This window comes from Microtus pennsylvanicus, chromosome 12, assembly GCF_037038515.1.
Source record: "Microtus pennsylvanicus isolate mMicPen1 chromosome 12, mMicPen1.hap1, whole genome shotgun sequence".
NCBI lineage: Eukaryota > Metazoa > Chordata > Mammalia > Rodentia > Cricetidae > Microtus > Microtus pennsylvanicus.
Genome location: NC_134590.1, coordinates 8,177,026 through 8,202,087, shown reverse-complemented (window position 1 = coordinate 8,202,087; position 25,062 = coordinate 8,177,026).

The following is a 25,062-nucleotide window of genomic DNA, read 5'->3' as shown; positions in this document are numbered from 1 at the left end:
GGTATGGATCAAATTGACAAAAAAAAAAAAAACAAAACAAAAAAACTAGGGCAGATGGCTATATAGCATTGTGAATGTTCTTAAAGCCACAAACTTGTACACTTAGGATGGTAAATGGTAAATATCGTGACACATATTATCACGACAAAAAAGATGGATATGAAGAACCCTTTTCTACAACATGAAAGTCACAGAGACAGACATGGTTCCTTGTTTCATGCAGTGACCCCTTGTTCCAGCATCTGTGGCTCTGACCAGAAGCATCCAGAAAGTTGGAAGGGCCTTGAAAATGTCATAGAGCCCTTGTGCTAACCAGTCTGGGGCTGCTGTATCCCGGATCCTTTCCTTTGTTTAAGCCAGTTGAATCAAGATTTTTTTCAGGAGATTCTCTAAGGACACTGTCGTATCCCACACGGATCCCTTCTTAGAATGAAAGCCCCTAATCTCCCAGCAGCTGGCACTGCTGCCACTGGCGGAGAATCATGCTGCACCAGGGACAGTCCCTCCACGGATAACCACCACAGTGACTAACAGAAGTAGACCACTGCCTGCACCGGGTCCCTGTGGTCTTGGTTGGTTCTGCTATGGACACTTCACAGAGACTAGCTTCTTCTCTTGTCCCTTCCTGGTCCCATTGCTTCCTCCGTGGATGCTCATCCTAGGGGCACTCCCAGGTGACTCCCTCTGAGCTGGCCTCTTAGGTGACTGTTGATGATAGTTTCCTACCAGATAAAAATGTCCCATCCTGCAGGAAGCTCCTTAAGCAGGGAGGCAAACAACTCAAAACGGCTTCAGAATGTTCCTGAAACTGAACCGATTCACTAGGCCTCTCCCAGCCAGAGTAAGCAATAAAAACTGAGAGTCCCTCTTAGACAAGCCAGACTGCAAAGGGAACTCTGAGACCAGACCAGCTGTCTCAAAGAAACAGAAATCAGAGGAGCTTCCCGGGGGTGGTTTAGACCATGAGTTTGAGGCCAACCTGGTCTATAAGAGCTAGTTCCAGGACAGCTAGGATTGTTGCACAGAGAAACCCTATCTCAAAAAACCAAAAGAAAAAAGAAAGAAAGGACGGATGGAAGGAAGGAAATGTTTATTATTTATTAAAAATTTCCACTTCCTCCCATCCTCCCATTAAGAGCTTTGTCTTTCATGTGTGGTGTCTTTAAGCAAAAAGCAGGAATGATTACTGTGTTCAAAATATCCCCTGAAAGCTCTGGACCCAGCCTTGACCCTACTGAGTCTTTAACATCAGTTATGCAAGGTTAACATCCCCATGGAAGGAACCCTGTTGATGGGATCTCTAGAGGCACAGTCCTGGGTCTTCCATCAGGAAGATGATAAACCACAGCACCCCAAAACCATCAGTCAGAACCTTGCTGAGCCATGGGGAAATGGCGCCCCTGTGTTCTCTCTCTCCTTTTGGCTTGATCTGCCTGGTTAAACTGCACCAGGCAGAACTAAGGCTGAGGAACCATTTGTCAGGTCACGTGCCCTCCAGGACCATCCTGGCTTTTCTCTGTTTCTCTCCCCCCTTATTAGTCACCATTTGTACTCAATAAACTATACGGACAATAGTCCAGCTGCTAGTGGCTGTAGCACAGGATTACTGAACTAAGCAAAAATCATTTGCAAAGTTATCTTTTAAAACCAAGTGGCTGCATTTCCAGTGGCTGTCACCCTTAGGACCCCATCTGGTTCACTCTTCCTTCCTGAGATAAACCGATTTCTGCAGGAGAAGACATAACTGCTTTCCTTAATCTGGGACCCATGAAATTGAATGCAATTCATTTGTGGGTTTCCATTTTCCTGGGGGGCAAAAGCTATAACTCTTATGACATTGCCAGAGAGATTAGCTACTCTAGGGAACGTATTTGTAGCAGAATACGTTTTCTTTGATGATGGTACTGTTATTTAACTGTGATTTTCTTTTTTTTTAGGATTCACAGGAGAAATTTAATTCAATTTAAAGTGTGATCCTTTTTTAAAATGAGACTGCCACCCCCAATTTTTTTGTCAGTGAAAAAATGGAGAAATAATTATAGTGACATTAGATAAGTGTGTGTTTGTGTGTATGTGTCCCCTTGATTATTCTGTCGTGTGTGTGTGTGTGTGTGTGTGTGTGTGTGTGTGTGTGTGTGTGTGTGTGAAGATCTTGTTCTGGATAGACAACTGCCAACCAATTCTGCCACGTCTATCAGTGATAAGCAGTCAGCCAGGTTCTGAGGGGAAAGAGGCAATGCAGTCATTTAGAGGTCCCTTCAGGACCAGCCAGCCCACTCCAACTGAAAGGATTAGGTGGATGGGCCATTGTTCTCTTTGGGGACACAAGTCAACTGGCTGATCTAACATGGCCACTTTGTTCCATGTGTAAAAGGCACACCCTTCACACATGTCACATGGGCTCCATTCCTGTGTTCAAGATGTGCTGTTCTTCCAAATTGCAGAAGCCCTCACTGCTAGGTCTGTTCTCTGTTGTGACTTCACACATTCTGAATTTCATTGTGGCTGTGCCAAGACCTGAAGGTTTTCCTACTGATTGACAGTGGAAAGGCTTAGCCACAGAAACTTATGAAAAATCAGTGTTTATGGGCAGGGATGTTGGAGCACACCTGTAATCCTAGCACTTGGGAGACTGAGGTAGGAGGGTCACAAGTTCAAGTCTGTATGGACTACACCATAAGTCTGAGAGACCAGTCTAAGTTATGTAGTGAGACCCTGCCCCCATTGCAATATATGTATATACATATTCAATATATAGTATATTAATATTTTTGTTCACTTTTCTGCCCTAATAATCAAGACCTTGATCTTCTTCGGATGGTAATGGAAGTGTAAAGCTGAATTGTTAGACAGGATTCTCTAGAGGAGCAGAACCATTAGAATATATCTATATTCTTCAGACTGTCTACTTTACCACTCACTCATTCTTCTCCTAGTGAAATTTCTGGTAACTTATCAGGGTAAGTGCTTACTTAACTTTATCAGATTGACTCACAACAGAAGCTGGGTAGTCAGTAGACTGTGCTCACTACATTATGGAAAGACAGAGATCCAGGCTCCTGATATGGGAAGGGAGATACTTTAGTCCCAATCTAGTACTGACAACTTGGATGATCCCTGGAGAGTGGTTGGCATTGAGTCCACACTGAACGTGCTCCTCACCGCTGAGCCAACTCTCCAGCCCCTACTTAGCAAGTCGTTGACCCTTAGTACCTCATCCAGAGTTAAGCTGCCACTTCCGGTCACCAGTGTCCCCTCCTACTCTCTCTTCTCTGTCCCCTTGGAACTCAGTTTTCTTAATCTGTGAAGAATTTGAAAATCAGAGATCAGAGTTTGTTCATTGTGTGTGCAGATCAAGAACATGCAGGTGCTCAGTGAGCCCTAGAGGGTTTGCATGTGTGTTTTATTCCTGAACCTAGGGGAAGCTCATTAACACACAAAGTACCTTAATGAGAAACCATCTTGTAGTCAGCTTAGTTAGAGGAAACTACCCTGTAGACAGCTTAGTTAGCATTGACCAAGATATGTCATGTGTCAGAGAATGAAATTTTCATTGGTAAAGAGATGATACCTAATTGGTGGAAATGCTGTAAGTAAAGTAAGAGGCAGTACCATTGGTGGAAACACTGTTCAGGCAATGCAAGAGGCAATACCATTGGTTGAAACCCTGTGTAGGCTCCTCCCAGCACCTACCTTTCTTCAGCATGCTGTAACTTGGGTTTTCCTTTGTTTCTGCTGGACCACGATGGGGTTCTGTGGTGAGATTCACCAAATAGTAAGCTGTGCTGCTTGTCACTTTGAAAGACTACCGTTTCCTGCAGGGGACTGCCAGCAGGTCCAAAGGGAAGCACTTGGGGTATCAAGCTGACAGGAGTGTAGCATGGTGGGTTTTGTGTTTGGTCAAGATCAGCCGATGACAGGAAGGAGATCCACCTCATTGTCTATGTTCTTGTGGGCCTCTCTCCATACCTGTGAGAGGCACCACCCTTTAGAAGACACAACCAGCCCGGTGGAAGAGTGATGTTGAGGTAGGGATGGACCAGGGTGTGAGAAGAGACCTGTTGAAAAGAAGGAAGGTGAGAACACAGCCCACACACCACTGTGCCCACATCCGTGGGGTCAGCACCATGGTCTTCACCGTGAAAGAAAAGCAGCCTCAACTGTGAGCAACATTTCTCACCGTCGATCCTGTATCATGATAGGAAAAAGAAATAATTCTTGTTAAATCACCTGCCCCCCAAAAAAAAAACAGCAAAAACCCAGATAACCCACACACTGTCCCCTAGATTAGCAGAAAATTTGCAAAAAACATCTGTAAAACATGACTCTTAAGAAGGTCTCTCTCTCTCTCTCTCTCTCTCTCTCTCTCTCTCTCTCTCTCTCTCTCTCTCTCCCCCTCTCCCCCGCCCCCGAGACAGAGTTTTGCTATGCAGCCCAGAATGGTCTTATACTCAGGGTAATCTTCATGCCTCAGCCTCCGAATGCCAGGATGACAGTCATGTACCACTGTGCCCAGTTCACATCTCTGCCTTGAGTGTCTACTTCCCCTAATAAACCACACTTTCTTGCTTCTCTTTCCTCTGCCTCGTCTCCGAATTATTTTTCCAAAGGTGACAAGAACCTGAAAGCGTTGGGTTGAGGTCTCAGCTTCCCCGTCTCCTCTCAGGATCTCCCTAGCCCTCATCTACCAGTGTTGGAGAAAGAAAGATGGGCAGTGTGCTCACTGGCCCTCCATACACCTCCCGGAGCTAGAACAGCCAGCTACTGAGCAAACCCAGAGGGCCAGAGCAAGCCGAGGACTGTTGCTGGTACGGTCTGCACGTGACTCACGTCTTGATACACGCATCATCTACCTGGACTGACTACTGCTTTCTGTAGACTGCATAGTAAACACGCTTCATAGTGTTCAAGGGTCGAGGGACTTCGTTAAGTTCAATAAGCAAGAAGATGAACAGGACACAGCTGTTCCCCACACACGTGTGTTTCATATACTTGTTCTTAGATGATATATATGTATATCATAAAGTGATAATCATTAAAGAAAGACAGTCCTGCGACACTGCAGGCCTGTTGAGGAGGGACACCTAATCAATCCCAGGAAAATGGATCTCAAACTTTTCATTTCAAGACCCTTTAACATGTTAAAATACTGAGGACTCCAAAGTGCTTTTGTTTGTGTGGGTTATACAGCCTTTGATATAGCTGTGTGCCTTTGTAGGAAATTTAACCCAGAAAATTGTCAGTAACCCATTAAATATTAAATAAAAATTATGCATTTAATGTCATATGTTAAATATATAGTGTTAATAATATAAGATGTATGAATATTAAATCAACCACCTATTGAAGCAATCTTTATTTTATGAAGGAAAATTATACTTTTTTTCGAGATAGAGTTCCTTGAAAATTATACTTTTCTAAAGTTGATAAAAAAAAAACTCTGTGAAGTGTTTTATAAACTCGCTTTTGAGTTGTATTTTTGTTGTCATTGATACTTACTTATTTGAGGCAGGGTTACCTGTAGCCAAGCTAGTCTCAAACCCTCTAGGCAGCTGAATCTGACCTTGAATTCTTGATTCTCTTGCCTCCATCTCCTAAGTGCTGAGAGTGCAGGTGTGCACCGCCATGTCTGAGATGCAGGTGTGCACCGCCATGTCTGAGATGCAGGTGTGCACCGTCATGTCTGAGAGTGCAGGTGTGCACCGCCATGTCTGAGATGCAGGTGTGCACCGCCATGTCTGAGATGCAGGTGTGCACCGCCATGTCTGAGATGCAGGTGTGCACCGCCATGTCTGAGATGCAGGTGTGCACCGTCATGTCTGAGAGTGCAGGTGTGCACCGCCATGTCTGAGATGCAGGTGTGCACCGTCATGTCTGAGATGCAGGTATGCACCGCCATGTCTGAGGTGCACAGATGCAGGTGTGCACCGTCATGTCTGAGATGCAGGTGTGCACCGCCATGTCTGAGAGTGCAGGTGTGCACCGCCATGTCTGAGATGCAGGTGTGCACCGTCATGTCTGAGATGCAGGTGTGCACCGCCATGTCTGAGATGCAGGTGTGCACCGCCATGTCTGAGATGCAGGTGTGCACCGCCATGTCTGAGATGCAGGTGTGCACCGCCATGTCTGAGAGTGCAGGTGTGCACCGCCATGTCTGAGATGCAGGTGTGCACCGCCATGTCTGAGATGCAGGTGTGCACCGCCATGTCTGAGAGTGCAGGTGTGCACCGCCATGTCTGAGATGCAGGTGTGCACCGTCATGTCTGAGATGCAGGTGTGCACCGCCATGTCTGAAGTGCAGGTGTGCACCGTCATGTCTGAGATGCAGGTGTGCACCTCCATGTCTGAGATGCAGGTGTGCACCGTCATGTCTGAGAGTGCAGGTGTGCACCGCCATGTCTGAGATGCAGGTGTGCACCGCCATGTCTGAGATGCAGGTGTGCACCGTCATGTCTGAGAGTGCAGGTGTGCACCGCCATGTCTGAGATGCAGGTGTGCACCGTCATGTCTGAGATGCAGGTGTGCACCGCCATGTCTGAGATGCAGGTGTGCACCGTCATGTCTGAGATGCAGGTGTGCACCGCCATGTCTGAGATGCAGGTGTGCACCGTCATGTCTGAGATGCAGGTGTGCACCGCCATGTCTGAGATGCAGGTGTGCACCGTCATGTCTGAGATGCAGGTGTGCACCGCCATGTCTGAGATGCAGGTGTGCACCGTCATGTCTGAGATGCAGGTGTGCACCGCCATGTCTGAGATGCAGGTGTGCACCGTCATGTCTGAGATGCAGGTGTGCACCGTCATGTCTGAGATGCAGGTGTGCACCGTCATGTCTGAGATGCAGGTGTGCACCGCCATGTCTGAGATACAGGTGTGCACCGCCATGTCTGAGATGCAGGTGTGCACCGCCATGTCTGAGATGCAGGTGTGCACCGCCATGTCTGAGATGCAGGTGTGCACCGCCATGTCTGAGATGCAGGTGTGCACCGCCATGTCTGAGATGCAGGTGTGCACCGTCATGTCTGAGAGTGCAGGTGTGCACCGCCATGTCTGAGAGTGCAGATGTGCACCGCCATGTCTGAGATGCAGGTGTGCACCGCCATGTCTGAGGTGCACAGATGCAGGTGTGCACCGTCATGTCTGAGATGCAGGTGTGCACTGCCATGTCTGAGATGCAGGTGTGCACCGTCATGTCTGAGATGCAGGTGTGCACCGCCATGTCTGAGAGTGCAGATGTGCACCGCCATGTCTGAGATGCAGGTGTGCACCGCCATGTCTGAGGTGCACAGATGCAGGTGTGCACCGTCATGTCTGAGATGCAGGTGTGCACTGCCATGTCTGAGATGCAGGTGTGCACCGCCATGTCTGAGAGTGCAGGTGTGCACCGTCATGTCTGAGATGCAGGTGTGCACTGCCATGTCTTGAACACTGACTTTCTGAGTGTCAGGCACAGCTAGATTCTCACATCTGTTTCTGGAGCCACTGTGCTGTAATGGACTGTTTTTGCTGACATCTATGAAGTCACACATGTGTGCCACTGGAAGAAGATACCCTTGAACGTCCTGCCCTACCCACATACAAGTCTTTGAAACACGTTTTAGAAGCGTCTGACCCCTTTTCTGGGGGTGAGTTTTGAAGAATAAGAATGGATTATGTGAAAGTGTGACCAGGTTTTCCTAGCTTCTCAAATCGTGACACATCGAGGTCACCAGGGGCCGGGATGCTACACTTCCAGCAGAATCCCAGGTGCTGTGGTTGCCACTGGTCACAGGATGACACCAAGGAGCAGTGGCTCAGCCCAAGAATTAGTGTAAGCAAAGCCTCATTGTCACAAGAAGCCATGAAGAGCAACAAGACCAGAATGAATGGGCTAGAGGGGCCTAAGGGTAAAGCGATTGTAGCCACATCGTGGACGTATCGATTGTAACTTTTCCCGAGGGGAAGCTATTGACAAGTTTCAAGCAGGGGACCATTCATAACTTCTTATTCTGAATAACTCAGAACCGCAGTGAAATATAAAACATCAAAGTAAAGTAAGTCAACAATAGGGTGAAGTAGAGGAGCAGAAAGGAGAGAGATGGGATTCCCTGTATTGCCAGCAAGAAAGAAATGTGCTCGGGCTGACAGAAGCATGTCAGCTCCAATTCTGTAGCTATAAGACAACACAGAGGCAGAACCCAGGAGTCTGCGCTGTGCAAATCGGGTGTGGTGCAGGTTTATCAGATACCAAGAACAGTCTACTGTGTGTATACAGTCACTCTCTGGACGTCAGTACGCCTGTGTTACAGAAGCAATACACCCAAGGTCACCACTGTGACGTGCGACTTACATTCCACTAAAGAGAAGTCTTACGGGTTTTGAGAGCAAGCTGTTCTAGGTGACCTGCTGAGGGGAATCCTGCACACATGTTTTGCTTATTTATACACAAGGCATTGTCTCTCGTGGTCACCCACAGAATAGAGGAAGTGGGGATGCAAACATGCTGCTGGCAATTCAGTGAAAAGTCTGACTTCAAGTGACTCAGCCCTGCTTCAAACCAGCTTGGCCCCACTTTCGATATGCCCATGAATGGTTTGACTCGTATTCTCCTCTCCCATCGTCCTCTCTCTTGGCATGAAGGCCTGAAGGGCTAAGAGGAAGAAAGTGTCTATTAAATAGAGTCATTATCATTTTAAGACCCTCCTGTCTAATATCCTCTTATAAGAAAAAAAAAGACCCTCCTCTGCCTGAGCACCCATGTCAGAGGGCTTCCTAATTCCTATTTCTCTCTGGAAACACTTGTCCTTTAGTGTCCAGAAATCCCCTCCTCACCAGCGGGGATTCTGAGAGCTCAATATCCCACACTTGCCCTAAAGCTAACCATAGCCACTCAGGATATGACCTAGCTGCTCCTGGAGCTGAACATTTCGTCATCACGAATTCCAAGTACCTATACACATAAGAGAGAGAGAGAGAGAGAGAGAGAGAGAGAGAGAGAGAGAGAGAGAGAGAGAGAGAGAGAGAGAGAGAGAGAGAGAGAGAATGAATTTGAAGGAGAGCAGGGAGGGCATATGGGAGAGGGGAAAAGGAAGGAGAAGTGCTATATCATATTATAATCTCAAAAATAAAACAAAAAATCTATGTGTGCATTTTTTTTGATGAAATAAACAAGTTCTGTCCACTAAGACAGACACACACACATGCATGTCCACACATACACACACACATCCAGAAACATACAGACAGATAGACTGACAGTCAGACATACACATATACACCAGAGAAAGAGAGGTACAGACACACAGAAACACACACACACATACACACACACACACACACATCCAGAGACACATAGACACACACAAAACAACAGTCAGACACTCTCACACAGAGAGAGAGAGAGATACAGATACACACACACACACACACAACCTCCCCTCCACACACACACTGCTTCTTCCGATCTCTTGACGGTAATGCTTCTGACTTTCTCTATCATGGAAGGCAGCTAAAAGCAGTTCAGGAGAGCTGGAAGGCAGCCAGCTCCACCTTTCTGTTGAGTAGATGCACGCTCCGGCAAATTGCATTATCTCAGCCCGGCTCCTTATCAGTGCACCCCGCTCGTGATATAGGAAGCAGGCGTGGAAAGAGGAGCACACTCAGTGCCTGATCTGAGGGAACTCCTGACACAGCTCATCCCTGCTAGGCGGATGGAGGTCGCTCTGGTCTCTCTTTCATTTCACGGGATCCTTTCTGATCTTAGGAAATGTAGCATTTCTACTAAGACGTCAACTCTTAGAACACTGCAATAAGGCATTCTTTCCCTAAGAAGGAGAATGCCCATGTTCCTTTTAATTTTTCAAATTTTATGAACCCATGAAAACATGTGTTTAAGTCAAGGAGAGAGAAGAGGGTGAACTCTCAAGGCTGGATTGTGTTAGCTATCCAGACAGTGGGCCTCTACTGGGCCTTCCTCCTCCTGTAGGCATCACGCTGGCCAACCACTCAGAAGACGGTCTCTGCAGGCTGTGGCTCCCATGGTGCTCTGCAACTTCCTGGGCCACTTGTCAGTTCTGTGTTAACCCAGGCTGCCAAAGCAGGCCAGGCCAGATGTCTGCGTATCTTTCCAGTGTGTGTCAGAAGAGCTGTGATCCCTGTGGACAACAACAACAATGATTTTATGTTGTTTGGAAACAAAGCAAGTAAGAAACACGGAAGGCCCACACCACAGGACTTCAAACACAGACAAAAGTGGATATTATTGGTGGGGCTGGCACTGTAGCTTAGTGGTCGAATACTCGCCTAGCACAAGCGAGGCCCTGGGCTCAGCCACAGACCTCACATGCACACAGACAAGAGTTGAGTCGGGATGGACTCCGTTCCTGAAGAGAAGCACAGACGGAGAGATGTCATTTCCATAAAACTGCCAGGACTTCCATCCACCTTGGTTCTTGCCGGCAGGGAGTGCCTCAGCTTCTGATGAAATCATCACAGAGAGTCACTTTTGATGAGAACAGAAGATAAAAACTATGTAAGCATCTTAAGGCAAGGTCTCCAAAAGCCTTGGTTCTAAGGCAGTCCTTGCTGAAGGCCAGAAGAGGGCTCTGACTTAATTCCTTGTTCTCTCTCCTCCTTAAAGAGCTCTTACGCCTAGACCAGTGGTTCTCAGCCCTCCTAATGCTGTGGCCCTTTAACACAGCTCCTCATGTTGTAATGACCCCAACCATAAAATTATTTTTGTTGCCACTTCATAACTGTGATTTTGCCACTGCCATGAATCATAATGCAAATATCTATCTGGTATGCAATCCTCCCAAAGGGGTCGTGATCCACAGAGCTCTCTGTGTAGGTGTCATTGAGACGCCAATCTAGACATAAATTCCCGATGTGGGATTCCCCTTTGTATGCTGTGAATACCGTTGATTTAATGAGTAAAGCTGTTTCAGCCAGTGGCTTAGCAGAATAGAGCAAGGCAGGAATTCCAAGCAGATAGAGGAGGAAAGAAGGTGGAGTCAGAGAGAAGCCATGTAGCTGTCGCAGGAGACAGACACCAGACGCCAAATAGAACCTTATTGGTAGGCCACAAACATGTGGCAATACAGATATTAATGTAAATGAGTTAATTTAAAATATGAGAGCTAGCTAGCTATACACTTAAGTGACTGGCCAAGCAGTGTTTTAAATAATACAGTTTCTGTGTGGTTATTTCGGGTCTGGGTGGCCTCTGACAACAAACTCCATGATAGAGATGGATTATACCTATTTCCCAATTTCAGCCCATCTCCTCAATGATGTGAGGGTCCTCCCACCCCCAATTAAGAGATCGATGTAACAGGCACCTTAAAGATCTTCCAGGATGGACCTTCCCTAATGGAATTTACCTCTGGTCCTGGCTGAAGACATGACCTCCTGAACTGCTACAGAGATTAGAACATTATATACGGCTGTGTCCTCCGTTAAGAGTCAACCCTTTAAGACGGCTGGATCACCTAAAGCCAGGTGAAAGAGAGGAATAGTTATCTGCTTCTTGAGATAAGGTTTCCTTCCCGGGACCCCTGCCCTCTGTGCACTCAGAGCTGCCACCATGTAGCTAAGCCTGCCTGCTGCTGAGTCATGCTGCTGCTTGCTGACTATGCCAGTCTGGCTCAAAGGACGCATCTTTCTCTGTTCCTCTCCTCCATCTCCCTCCCTCCATCTGCCGCCAGCATTCATGGCTTGAATGCCATTGTCCTTCTCTCTCAAAGTCTGGCCAAATTATGTATTAAGACGACTAAGAACCCAAAGGGGGCACCCCAGTTTCCTTCCTATTATAGGGCACCCAATGTGGGGCACTCTAAGACTTCCAGCAACCCTTTCATGTGTAGACAGGATGGTGGTGGGGTCTCTGGCTGGTCTTCATTCATGTCTTTACTTACCAGTCAGGGTATAAGATCACAGGGACCATCTCTTTTCTCCCTCTATGTTTCCCTCTTAGTACAGAAATGCCTCTGCTTATAAATTTTCCATTAAAGATAGTCACAGGTACGAACAAAGCAGAGTTTAGGAGACCCACACTGCCCACTGTGGCAGATGGTGTTAGTAGCCACACACTGCTGGTTACTCCGGGGTATGAGAGCAGGATTTGTACACAGCCTGGGATATTTCATGAGCATCAGTGCATTGTCAGTTTGAAGAGTATAAAAATGAATGTCTGTTAAAACACTGCTAAAAAGAGGCACATGCTTAGGATTGGGGAAAAAAGTAGAGATTTTTTTCAAATCCGCAAGTCAGGGGACAATGCTAAATGTTAGAAGGAGCCTGTGGCAAAATTGGGGGGAAATTAAGTCCAAAGAGTGAGTGATGATTTAGAAGCAAAGAGTGGAAATGGAAAAATGAAAAGGGCAACTTGTGGGATCGCAGCTAAAGGTTAGCAGCAATGAGTGATCGTGGTCTAAGCTCTTTAGTGCTGGGAAAGGCCAGGAGTTCAGGAGGGAAGGTAAGACAGAGCCTGTGGATGACAAATCGGATAGAAGCCAGCGTAGTTCCGGGGGCTGAGAGCTGCACATTCAGGCCATCAGAACACCAGAGCAGCAAATGGCTGGATGGCAGTGGAGGTGTCTCCATCCCTGCAGGAGTAACAGTATTCAAAGAGACGCCTGTGCCTCTTTCTTCAGCCATCAGACTAGAGAGACAGTAATTGGAAATTCCCCAAGGACTTGAAGTTTCCTCGGGAGTCTCGTATTTGGAAAGAGAAAGATTTAAGGTCTGGTGCCCACCTGGGGAAGAACCTGTCTCTCAGGAAGGGATTTTACAAAGTGCTGACCACCGTAGGACATGTCAGGAGGCAGGTTCTGAGACAGTAAGGCAGTTTGGTCAGGACCATACCAGGACCAGGACTGCTTAGCCATCATTCCTCTTGCCTTCTGTTTAACCCAAAATGTCATGCCAATACCCCCGCTGGGGAGGCTGTTCCTGAAGCTCTTTGTTCTTCTTCCCATTGTGGTCACAAGGAGTAAATCTCCCTTTTCTGCTTCTCAATATTAATTGTCTTTTTCAATTGGCATACTGAAGGCCAGCTGGCTAGGACTGTCAGGGCCTAGGCTTTGAGCTCCAGTAACAAGGAGCTGTAGACTGCAGAAGTCACAGTGAGGAAGGCATGCAGCAGAAAACGAAGAAGTGTGTTCCTAGTTTAAAGCTTTCTTGGGAGCACTGCTGCCTGTAGCTATGGAAATGAGTCCAGACATCAGTAACTTAAGTGGATCTTAGTCGTTTGGGGGTGATTTCAAGGAATGGAAGCTAGGGGCTGAGAATATGGCTCAACAGTTAAAAACATGTACTGCTCTTGCAGAGGAAGCAAGTTTGGCTCCCAGGACCCACGTTGGATGCCTCACAACCACCTGTAGCTGCAGACCCAGAGGGACCAGGTGCCTCTGGCCTTTGTTGACACACTCGTGTTTCCAACCCCCTACATAAACACATAAACAAATAAACCTTTAAAGAAGAGGAAGAGTTATGCCTTTAAAAGGACAGAAATGGCAGCTGGGTGTGGCGGTGCATGCCTATAATCCTAGAACCGGGCAGGCTGAGTCAGAGGGATCATGAGTTCAAGTCCAGCTTGGGCCCTGCAGTAAGATTTGGTCTTGACTTTTTAGGACCTAAACTCTTCATTTGTGGAATGGCTATACTACAATGCTGTGTATGCAATTAAAAACACAGATATTCCATGTTCACCTCCTCAGTAAGCTCACCCGTAGTAAGTAACTCATTCAGCTATTTTGGAAGGGAGCTATTAACTCCATCATCATTTATCACTGTGGAAACAGAATCTCAGAGAGAGAATGAACGCATGGGCATTTTCCTTCTTGTATCTTACACTTCTGCAGCCGCCTCCCCATGCGGACCGATTAAATGAGCTAATATCTCGAGGCCAATCCAGACGATAATTCTGTCTGTGCTTCATGCCATTTAAAAATATTTTGGTGTTTTGATTTCCTGTGTCACGTTAGTTCATGTCTTACTGTGAGTCTGGCCTTCAGAATACCTCCAGGGACCTGGAAGGAGCATGTGGCACCAGGCAGCAATTCTAAGATTGGCTTTAGTGATTCTGTGACAGCTAAGTGGTGTGCTCTGAGAATGTGCTCCTGATAGCTCTCAAAAAGCATGTCACAACACAGCCTCTCGGTTGAGGGCTCCTCCTTGTTTGGGGACATTTTTGTATGAATAAAGAAAGAAAATGACTGACGGTTCTGCCCAGGCATTCTCAGACAGGGGTTAGCCTTTCCAGCGTTCCTGTATAAACTGTGTGCCCAAGAAAACTCCGTACAGGTCAACCTAATCCTCCCTTAACACACATGGTTGGATAGAAGAGAATAAAATGGGACCAAGTAATTAGAAAATATTGTGTCAGAGGCGGGGAATACTCTCGAAGCTCTGACATGGCAGCCCGCAGGTGGCTAATCTAAATATTCATTTGGGGTATCGAACAGCTATCAACAAACTCATTTTGAAGACAATATTTTCACTTCAACTGTCAACCAGCAATGGGTCTCCACAATACGTGGCTTTCAGCCATTGTGTCGGTAAGAGAGAAGTGTACTTAACTTCACAAGTACCAATGAATCACACCCTTTCCATTATAAAGGGAGCCCAGAGTCATTCTTTTGAAAACCTAGCTGTCGCAAAAGACATTAACCTCGTAAATCATTTCTTGGAAAAACTAAGAAGTTGTGAGGCAAACTGCTTTGTGGTGACCCAGTTCGTCTCTTAGACGCAGGCACTGTGATTTCAGGCTCTTTTTGTTTAGACAAAGCTTCTCTCTTATGCCCCTCCTAGCTGGGTATCAGCCGGATTCTTCATAAAGTGTGGAGCATTAACTGTTATTGCACATAGAGTTCGGGTTGCTTGAGACAGGATCTCAGGTAGACCAGTAGACCGGATTCTGTGTCCTTCCTACCTTTGCCCAGCAGAAGTAGAGTGTGCATCAAGCTAAACTCCTACCCATTGACCCCCACTTCAGGATCATGAGAGAAAAACCTGGGAACAGGTGTGAGACCAGACCTGCCCTTTGCTGCATAGACCTGCAGGAATGGTCAATTGTGTTAGGGGGCCAGCGGGACATCCTGTCTTTTCCCCCAGAGCTGTCTCCTGCAAGGCAAAAATCCTAGGCTACTCAGATAAAATAGAAAACCTGGCCTTTGGAATAAGACAAAAGAATATTGATTTAGATAAGCAATAAAAATAAATCAGATTTAGAGAAGGGGGTATAAAAAGAAAGGCAACAAGCCAACACTGTTGAAAGAGGTGAAAAAAAAAAGTTTTAGGTCCTTAAGGAAGAGTCAGGAGATCCTCTTTACCCAGAATTCTCTACTGGTCCAAAGCACGGGTCTTTTATTACTGGGAAGGAGGCAAGTAGGCTGAGAACTGTGATCCCAAGATTCAGACCAAAACTCCATGGCCAAGGTTGATTCTGGACAGGCTAGCAAAGAAGCCCACACTCTTCCAATAAGCAGGGAGACAAGCAGGGGGTAGCCAGGGCAGAAAGAGCAAAGGGAGGTAGCCTCGGGTGCATCCTGAGCTTGCACGGTTGAGAGCTGAGGGCTGAGGATTTAGAAAACTGCTCTGGCACCCTGGACTCCACACCTGGGAACATCAGCCAACCACTGAAGCTTGTGAAGCACCCCTGAAGCTTGTGGAGCACCCCCTGAAGCTTGTGGAGCACTCACATTGGTTAGAGCAATGGCAGCATCTGATGCAGATCAGCCCCTGGTTAACTGGCTCATTCTGTAATCCCTGCCACTCATTCACACAATAGCAGCCTGAAAAATAAGGTATTCTCAAGAATAAAAGTAATTGAGTTTGATCTCTTTTTGTTCTTTTATGATGACAGTATTTACCTCTTGGGAGTCAGGTCTCTCCCACCATGCAGGTGCCCGGGAGCAACCCCAAGCTCAACAGCAAACTTATTTACCCACTGAGCCACTTCACCCACCCACATCCGATGTCTCAGAGAAGAAACAGGGATAACTAATGCTGCTCTTGGCTATTGTTAAAAATCTTTGCCTGAAGGCTTGGAGCTAAAGCCATATACCTGCCTGGAAGGATTTTGCATTAGATTAAAATAGTAATCCCTCTTTAGTCTGGAAAGTATTTATTGGAAAGAGAATAGCTTGTGAAAACAATCACTTATTCTTTTGACTTGGTTAATCAGAGCAATGGAGAGCTAGGGTATTTAAAATTCAGGTCCAGGATCCAAGTTTCATCATCTACATGGCAAAATTATTGAAAGGATCAGAAATAATTTGTGTAAAGAACAAATGTAAATACACAGTTAACAAATGAAGCTGTCATTGGCTACTAAAGTGAATCAGGATGCCCAGCGAGTCCCTCACTGTTATCAACAGTCAAGGTGGGGTCGCACCCGCAGACAGCAGCGCCCGCACTCCCTGACTCCTGCTGGAGAAGGTCTCCCACGCTGCGGGAGAAAGCACTTTCTCATTCTTCCAGGGGAATTTCCTGTACACAGACACGAACAATGTGGGGAAAGAAAAGTGAGTACTAACGCAGTTGTTGTACACATGCACACACTTACACACTCACACCCCCATACACAAACACACATGCATGTACACATACACACATACACACGTGCACACATGCACACACAGTCTCCCAACACTCAAGTAGGGAAATTACCTTACACACAAAGAGAGACAAGTGACATTTTGAGTTGGAAATTTTTTTAAAGTCAAAACAAGCCGTTGAATTGTCTGCCAGCCACACTGACTGCTTCCTGAAATTTGAACCACTAAGAGGGAAACTTTTGTATTGAGACTGTCAGCTGGGCCCCAATTCATCTCTGTCCTGCACTCAGATGATCCAGCAATCAAAGTCTCCTTCAAAGGACCAAGAGCTGAGTAACAGCAGAGAGAGAACGGCTTATCCCTTCCACCCACTTTCAGCAGAAAGGAATAATGAGACACGGGATACACTTGGAGAGTTGATTTTTATTAAGTCTGTGGAGCTGAATTCGTTCAGAATTTTCATCTTTGGCGACTCTATCTGGGTGCAGAGGAAATACTCAAAGAAACAAAATTACGTTATTCTCAACATTTTTGTAGAGCTAAGATAAGATGCAGAGAGATGAAGTTAAGTGGAGTGGGAACAGTCTGGGATTCAGGGCTAGAAACCAAAGACAGGCTGCTTCCGTCAAAGGGAACACGAGACCAAGAAGAAATAGTTATTTTCATAGGGATATTCAGAAAGATTAAATCAAAGCAAGATGGTGAAGTGAGGAGAGCCTACAAAAGGGTGAGAAACGGAAACTCTCTGTCTTCCTACCGGACACAAAAGCACGGTCTGCTAAGGGACGTGACAAGTGGGTTTTTCTCTCATAAAGCTGGGAAGGAAGGGAAGCATGGGACAGAGCACACTGTGAGTTAGGGGAAGGGTCCCCATGCAGAGAAGAGCGCACGGTGAAGAGCAGAGCTGACTGGCAGGGGAAGCAAAGGAGCAAGGGGACAGACAGACAGACATCTAGGACAGATCAACAAAAACAGATCTGCTGCAGGGATAGAATTACGGGAGAGACCAAACAATGAGATGAGCAGAGAAACTCAACCAGTGGTTGACAGACTCCTGGTGGAGCATCCTTCTCTTGCATCCCAGATCCAAGTTGAGAAGCTCTAGAAAGAAGGTCCAAATGGCTTCCTGAATGTTGCTCTCTTGTTCACTGTTCAGTCCCCAGCATCTTCACCAATGACTGGGATATAATGAACGCTCAGTATAGTAGGTGTTCAGTGAGTTAAAGTAACATGTGAAGGAAACAGAGTGAGGATAAATTACCCGACAAAGTACCGCATAGCGCTTGGTATCAGTTATCAAACGGTAGGTTCTCAGGCGGGATGGCAAGGAACTGGTTCTGCTATAATTGAACCAAATTTGGTTTTCCATAATTCAGGAACTGCCCAGGACCCAAATGAAACAGGAAGTGTGCTAAGCCAAGAGGGGATGACTTTGGGAGTTGGTCATGGAGACATCTGTAGTCTCCACATCGCCCCTAAGACTCAAGCACACATTCAGTGTCTGCATGTCATCACTTGACCTCCTTTGGAGATCATTTCTATAGTTTCCATACAATACAAATAACAACCAAAGTCCTGAATATGTTCAGCCATTCAAAGCCACTACTGTCTGAATAAGAAATGGTCGATCAGTCTAACAATTGGCAGAGAAGGATCCATGGTAAATGGCCTCAGAAGAGGCAGATTTCCTAACAGCCCTCCAGAGAATCAAAATTAAAGGCAGAGGGGTTGCCCAAGGAATGTGGGGCCAGGATGGTTATGAATCTCCAAATGATTCATCTTCCCCACAGAAATCCCCAAAGTGGAAGACAATGCTGGCAAGGATGGGTTGGCGCAGACGGCCTTACTGCTCTGCCTGGGGTATACCAGATGGCCTGACTGCTCCACCCTGAGTAGATCATGCTCAAAATATAGGGATATACTTAGGTTCTGGGCAAATGCGGAGTTTTAAAGTAAAAAGCTGAACAGGTTGAAAATTTAACAATTTTTAGAGCAGTGAAATAAACAAAGTCACAGGGTAAACTCCTGTACCTGCACCAGAAGACATCTGGAAAACACCAGAAATTACAACACAAGAAACAATTGTCTCTACAGAACCTGGTGCTGATGCAGAGAAACCTGAGCTTAACTGATGAGTTAAGATGGATGGGCGTATATGTGAGAGCTGATACTCGCAGGTGACCTCGTCCTAAGTGGCTCTGATGCTTTTGTGACTTTTAAGTCCAGGAGCTTGAGTAGGTTTCCACAGTAGAACCACAGACACACACACACACACACACACACACACACATACACACACACACGCACACACACACACACACACACACACGCACACTTCCCTTGTACTTAGATGTAGAGGGAGGAAAAGGGGACCATTTTTTCTTTTTTTTTTTTTATTTTCTTGAAAAGAGATTTTTTTTCTCATGTAATACATCCTGACTATGGTTCCCCTCCCTCTACTCCCTCCAGTCCCAACCCACCTCCCATTCAAATCTGCGCTTTTTCTCTCTCTCATTAGAAAAGAACGGGCTTCTGAGAGATAATGACCAAACATAACAAAACACTAAACAAAAACCATCACGTCGAAGTTGGACAAGGCAAACCAACAGAAGGAATAGAGCCCCAAGAGCAAGTGCAAGAATCAGAGACCTGCTTGGTCACATACTCAGGAGTCCCATAAAAACATTAAGCTGCAAGCTATAACAGAAACGAGGACCAGGTGCAGAACCTTGCTGGCCCTGCACTTGCTGAATTCAGCCTCTGGAGGGAGCCATTTCTTAAATGCACCAACTTATTCTGTTCTTTAACAATGTCTACCAGAAAGAGAAACTAGCTATAGAGGACATGCTGGTGCTTTCTCAGAACATTGGCATGGGTACAGGAAAATATGCAGCTAAAGCTAGATATAGCCTTCCACACGTGACGAGGGAACATTTGCTCTAAAAAAAAAAAGCCTAAAAGAACGAGGAACACTTGCGACATTCTCAATGCAAGGGCCTAGGTGCCCTAAGACGGAGGCCTAGTCACAGAACTACAGGGGGCTCCCCTTCCCTGACTCCTCACTTCCACACTCCCAAAAGCTGAGGCTATGCACAAACTCTACCCAGTATATCGTGTCTAGAGAACAAAAGAAAAAGTGCAAGGCATACTGAAGACAAAAGCAGTGTGCAGAGGCAGAGGAGGTGTCAGAAGGAGCTGCAGCAGAGATGGCAGAGTTAACAGGCAGGGGACTGGGAGCAACTATGTGACTAGCTAGGTGCTCTGCCCCATGAAACAGGCACCCAGTGAGAGCATAGGCGGAAAATCAGTAATCGTGGTCACAGCCTTGCCGGCCCACAAAACCCGGAAATGATACTACAGCAGAGGCAAAGATCCGCCATGGGCTTTTAGGATTTGTAGACACAGCTGGGGAGAGTCTTCAAGAGCCGGGAGTCTAGTCTACAAGCCTTAACAAGCTGTTGGGGTAGCAGAACAATAGAAGACAGGAAGGAGGCAGGAGAGATGGCTAAAGCAATAAGGCAGACTTTCCAGGAAGCTCAGAGAATACAAAGCAGGTAAATGGGGGTGGGGAGAAGAACGGCAGACAAAAATAAGCAATCCTATATGTAGGGCGACAAAAGAAATCAAAGACACAGAAAAATACTGAAATAGTCTAAAAGGGAATAATACAAGCCCCTTTACCTATACAGAGGCTATGATAAAAACATCACTGAACAAGCAAGAAGACAGTAGGCCGAAGGTCTTGATGTTTTAAAAGAAGAAAGCATTAAATGAAATTATCCCCGAAGAGTGGGGAAAAAACATTCTCAGACCTAGAAAACTGATGGGGTCTGTTACCTGCATCTGCATTTCACAACACAGGAAAAGGAGTCCAGAAGTAAGAAAGAGAACCATGCAGGTCAGAAACGCAGTGTGCAGAAAGAAAGGAAAAAACATCAAAGAAGGACGAGTAACTGAAAAAAAAAACATAAATGTTCAAAGTAATAAGAGCAGAAGAGTGTCTACATGTGTCCTTATCTACATATGGAGATCTATAAATGTATATTTAGAGATAAAGAGGCCTTCTGTGTGCTTACGGATAAGGGAAATGAGTAAAACAGGGGCATCAGGGACAGGGGAGGAATTCAAAGGTCTTCATTGAATACGGAATGCTAGATGTGAGGTAAGATAGAATCATTTCAAAGTGAACTCGAATTAGACAATATAAGCTTCATATATTATAAGCTTTAGGGCAACCGCTAAATTTATTTTTTTAAGAGTAACATACCTGCTATTCAAAGAAAGACGATGTAATCATAAAATATTAGAATCATGAATGACCAGACAAAGTGACCCATGCCTGTAATTCCAGCAATCTGGAAGCTGAGGGAGTGGGATCTTAAATTCCAGCCCACCTGGGCTATACAGCAAAACCTGTCTCAAGAGCAAACAGACAGACAGACAGACAGACAGGGGTGCTAGAGAGATGATGGCTCAGCACTTAAGAGAGCTTACTATCGTGGTTCCCAGTACTGTAGCAGGTGGCTTCACAACCGTCAGTAACTTGTTTCAGGAGCATTCAACACGTCTGGCCTCTACAGACTTCTGTATGTATGCGTGCATGTGAGTGTACACACACACACACACACACACACACTAGTTTAAAATCATAAAAATAAGTTTGTAAAATCAATAAAATAGAGAACAACCCATAACACCAAATGAAATTGCAAACTAGAAATCAGTAGAGATTATTAATGAAATCCAAAGCTTGTTTATTGAACAAAGATCTATAAAATCATTAGCCTCATAAACAAATACATTTTTATCATCAGAAATCATTAGTCTAAGAGGTGCTCTCTCTAAAGATGCCATGGACATTAAAAAGATCACAAGGTACGATCTCTCCAACTCACAGAAGAAGACAAAGATGCCGTGGACATTAAAAAGATCACAGGTACGACCTCTCCAACTCACAGAAGAAGAAATGGGCATTCTGAGTAGAATTACATCTACTAAAAAAGATAGGATTGACAATAATTTTCCAAAATAAAAAAGACCAGGCCAAGACAGGTTTATTAGAGGATTCTGCCAAATTATCCTAAATCTCTATCAGTATCTTTCAGGAGATAACAATTGAGGGAATACATCCAAACTTATTCTATGAGATATTATCACCATGTAGTTGTTTTAACTCTTTATTCTTTTTACTCTTTTGGGGGCCCGTCCCCAGCTCCTGAATAAATACACATGGAGTCTTATTATTCCTTATGAATGTCCTACCTTAGCTTGGCTTATTTCTAGCCTGTTTTTCTTAACTTATCCCTTCTACCTTTTGCCTCTGGGCTTTTGTCTTCCTCTAGTCTATATACCTTTCGTTAGTTCTTCCTCCTTGACTTGCTGTGTAGCTGGGTTGCTAGACCCTGATGTCTTCTCTACTTCCTTGTCTTGTTTTGTCCTTGTCCTTGTCTATCTTTTCTCCCCCAGATTTCTTCTATTTATTCTCACTGCCCGCTAGCCCTGCTTATCCCTTCTCCTGCCTAACTATTGGCCATTCAGCTCTTTATTAGACCAATCAGGTGTTTTAGACAGGCAAAGTAACACAGCTTCACAGAGCTAAACAAATGCAACATAAAAGAATGCAACACATCTTTGCATCATTAAATGTTCCATAGCATAAACAAATGTAACACATCTTAAAATAATATTCCACAACATCACCATAATACCAAAGACATTTAAAAATATTACAAAAAGATGGCTACAAGACCCAAAAAGAGGAACATGGGATGTACTCACTCATATTTGGTTTCTAGCCATAAATAAAGGACATTGAGCTTATAATTCATGTTCCTAGAGAAGCTAAATAAGAAGGTAAATCCAAAGACAAACACATAGGCATCCTCATGAATATTAACCTTCATCATGCGATGAAAGGAGACAGAGACAGAGACCCACATTGGAGCATCGGACAGAAATCTCAAGGTCCAAATCAGGAGCAGAAGGAGACGGAGCACGAGCAAGGAACTCAGGACCGCGAGGAGTGCACCCACACACTGAGACAATGGGGATGTTCTATCGGGAACTCACCAAAGCCAGCTGGCCTGGGTCTGAAAAAGCATGGGATAAATCCAGACTAGCTGAACATAGCAGACAATGAGGAATACTGAGAACTCAAGAACAAACGCAGTGGGTTTTTGATCCTACTGCACGTACTGGCTTTGGGGGAGCCTAGGCAGTTTGGATGCTCACCTTACAAGACCTGGATAGAGGTGGGCGGTCCTTGGGCTTCCCACAGGTCAGGGAACCCTGATTGCTCTTCGAGCAGATGAGGGAGGGGGACTTGATCGGGGGAGGGGGAGGGAAATGAGAGGCGGTTGCGGGGAGGAGGCAGAAATCCTTAATAAATAAATAAATTTTTAAAAAAATAAAATAAAAGTGGTCCCTGTAAGAAAAAAAGATGGCTACAGAAAACTATCTCTCATGAACATAAATGCCATATAAATATGCCAACAAAATATAAGTTGACATCACTGTCTAAAAAAAATATATGCTCTGACCAAGTGGGACATAAAATCCCATCTGCAGTTGACTGCCGTCATGCCAAATCCACCAAATATATGATATGCCTGAACATAGAGACGGCAGAGTGTTAACAGTGACCATGTTGATGTGAAGGCTGTGGGTGATTCTGTTTCCTGTGCCTCTCGGTATGCCCCAGAAAGCTGTATCTCCAGCCCTATGATTTTTAATGTTTTTCTTTCATGGTGAAAACTCAAAATCAGGAAATCTCTTCCTCGCTAACTGAGAACACTGCTATTTCTGCTCTAACACTTTTGGCTCGTGGTATTGGGTATGTTTGCCTGAAAGAGCAGAGACCTTATAGTACAGCCATGGGAGCAGAGAGAAAAACACAGTTCTGCATCCAAGCCAGCAGCTCACCTGGGCTAATGTGCAGGGGAGGGTGGGGGTGGGAGAGAGCCCTGACTATCCACCAACCATTTCTCAAACTTTCCCTTCACAAAGCTGTGTGGAGTAAGTACTACTGTTACCCCATTTTATGACAAAACAGAGACAGTATAACTAATTGTTCGCTGGCGAGTGGGAGCATGGCGGCGGATCAGGGTGGTCTCCTCTGCTCATGAGTACAGTCTATGCCACACTTCCTTTGTGCGAGGATGTTTGGTTCAGACAAAGGCACGGTGTCCGTTCCCAGGTTCAGCCTGCATAGATTCTGTGCTGAGAGGCCCCCAGCAGCCTGCAGTCTGGCTGAGATGGTCTTGAGTAACCTCTGACTCCTCACGTTATCCCAAAGACCTGAGCACGGCATGGCCCCAAAGTTGTCCTCCTCACTCATAACTCCATTGCTTTCGGGGCAACAAGCCTATTTATAAATGCTTTTGGGGTGGTCAGTGTTGCGGACCCCAGCTAACATGAACACTGTACGTGGCATTGCCTAGCTAAAGGGAAAGGATGTGTTAATCCCACCAGGTGAGAATACGGCCACTACCACCATTTCAAGCCAAATCTGAAGCGAGTTTTAATTAAATATTGGATGACGAATGCTGGTCAGGTCCATTCTGGGAACTAGGGGAAGACTTGAAACACAAGGTGCTGGTGAGATTCTCAAGTCCCAGGGGGCAATTTACACTGGGGAAAGAGAGATCTACTGTGAGGACAAGACACGTTAGTCATCAGGAGGGTGGTACCCTTAAGCACGACGGAAGGTCAACCCTTCCTCTGGACCTGTCTGCCTCCCTTCCTGACTTGATGACCTCCACAAGGTCCAACTAAGAGAGCACAGGGAAGTAAGAGAGTGAACACCACCAAGTTCCTTCTCCAACTCTAAAAAAGGCCAAGGCACACATGATGTTGAAGAACTGCTCCAACTGGGTGTCACAGCAGGAGAGGGGCTGCAACTTCAGCTCTGTGAGGAATCCGGGGTATCAGACAGAACCCACCAGGTGACTCCCCCCATGATACCTAAGCGCAGTGTACACCATGGCAACACAGTTTATTAATTATAATCACACAGTTCGGGGTTAGGTGCCAAGCCTGCACGGCCTGGAACCAAAACCGAGCAAAGGACATCAGGTTTGAATACGCATCCACCCCTTTAGCTGTGGGTAGAAGAAGCCCTTTATTGAACAGCACCACGGAGGTTTTATACCTAACACAGCCAGGTGGGCCAACAGGTGAAGATTTCATCGCCTGATCCTTGATCAAGGCCAGGGCAATGCGTGCTCAGGAAGCAGGGTTGGTAAACAACTTTGACACAGCTCTCAGAAGCTCAAATCACTAATGGAGGAAGGAGAGCAGTTGGAGACCAGGACTCCAGACAGTCCCAACAGTGAGGAAAGGAAAGTTTTTAGCTTACCACAGGGTCCATCTGAACATGACCTGGGAAGGAAGAACACAGTGCTCCCTGTTCACAACTATGAAAATTAAGGCTTAGATAATATTTCCTTAAATTGATCTAGTTGTCAGAACGGTTAGAATTAAGTCTTCAGTTCACACTCCTAAGATGTGCCCCTTACTTATCGAAT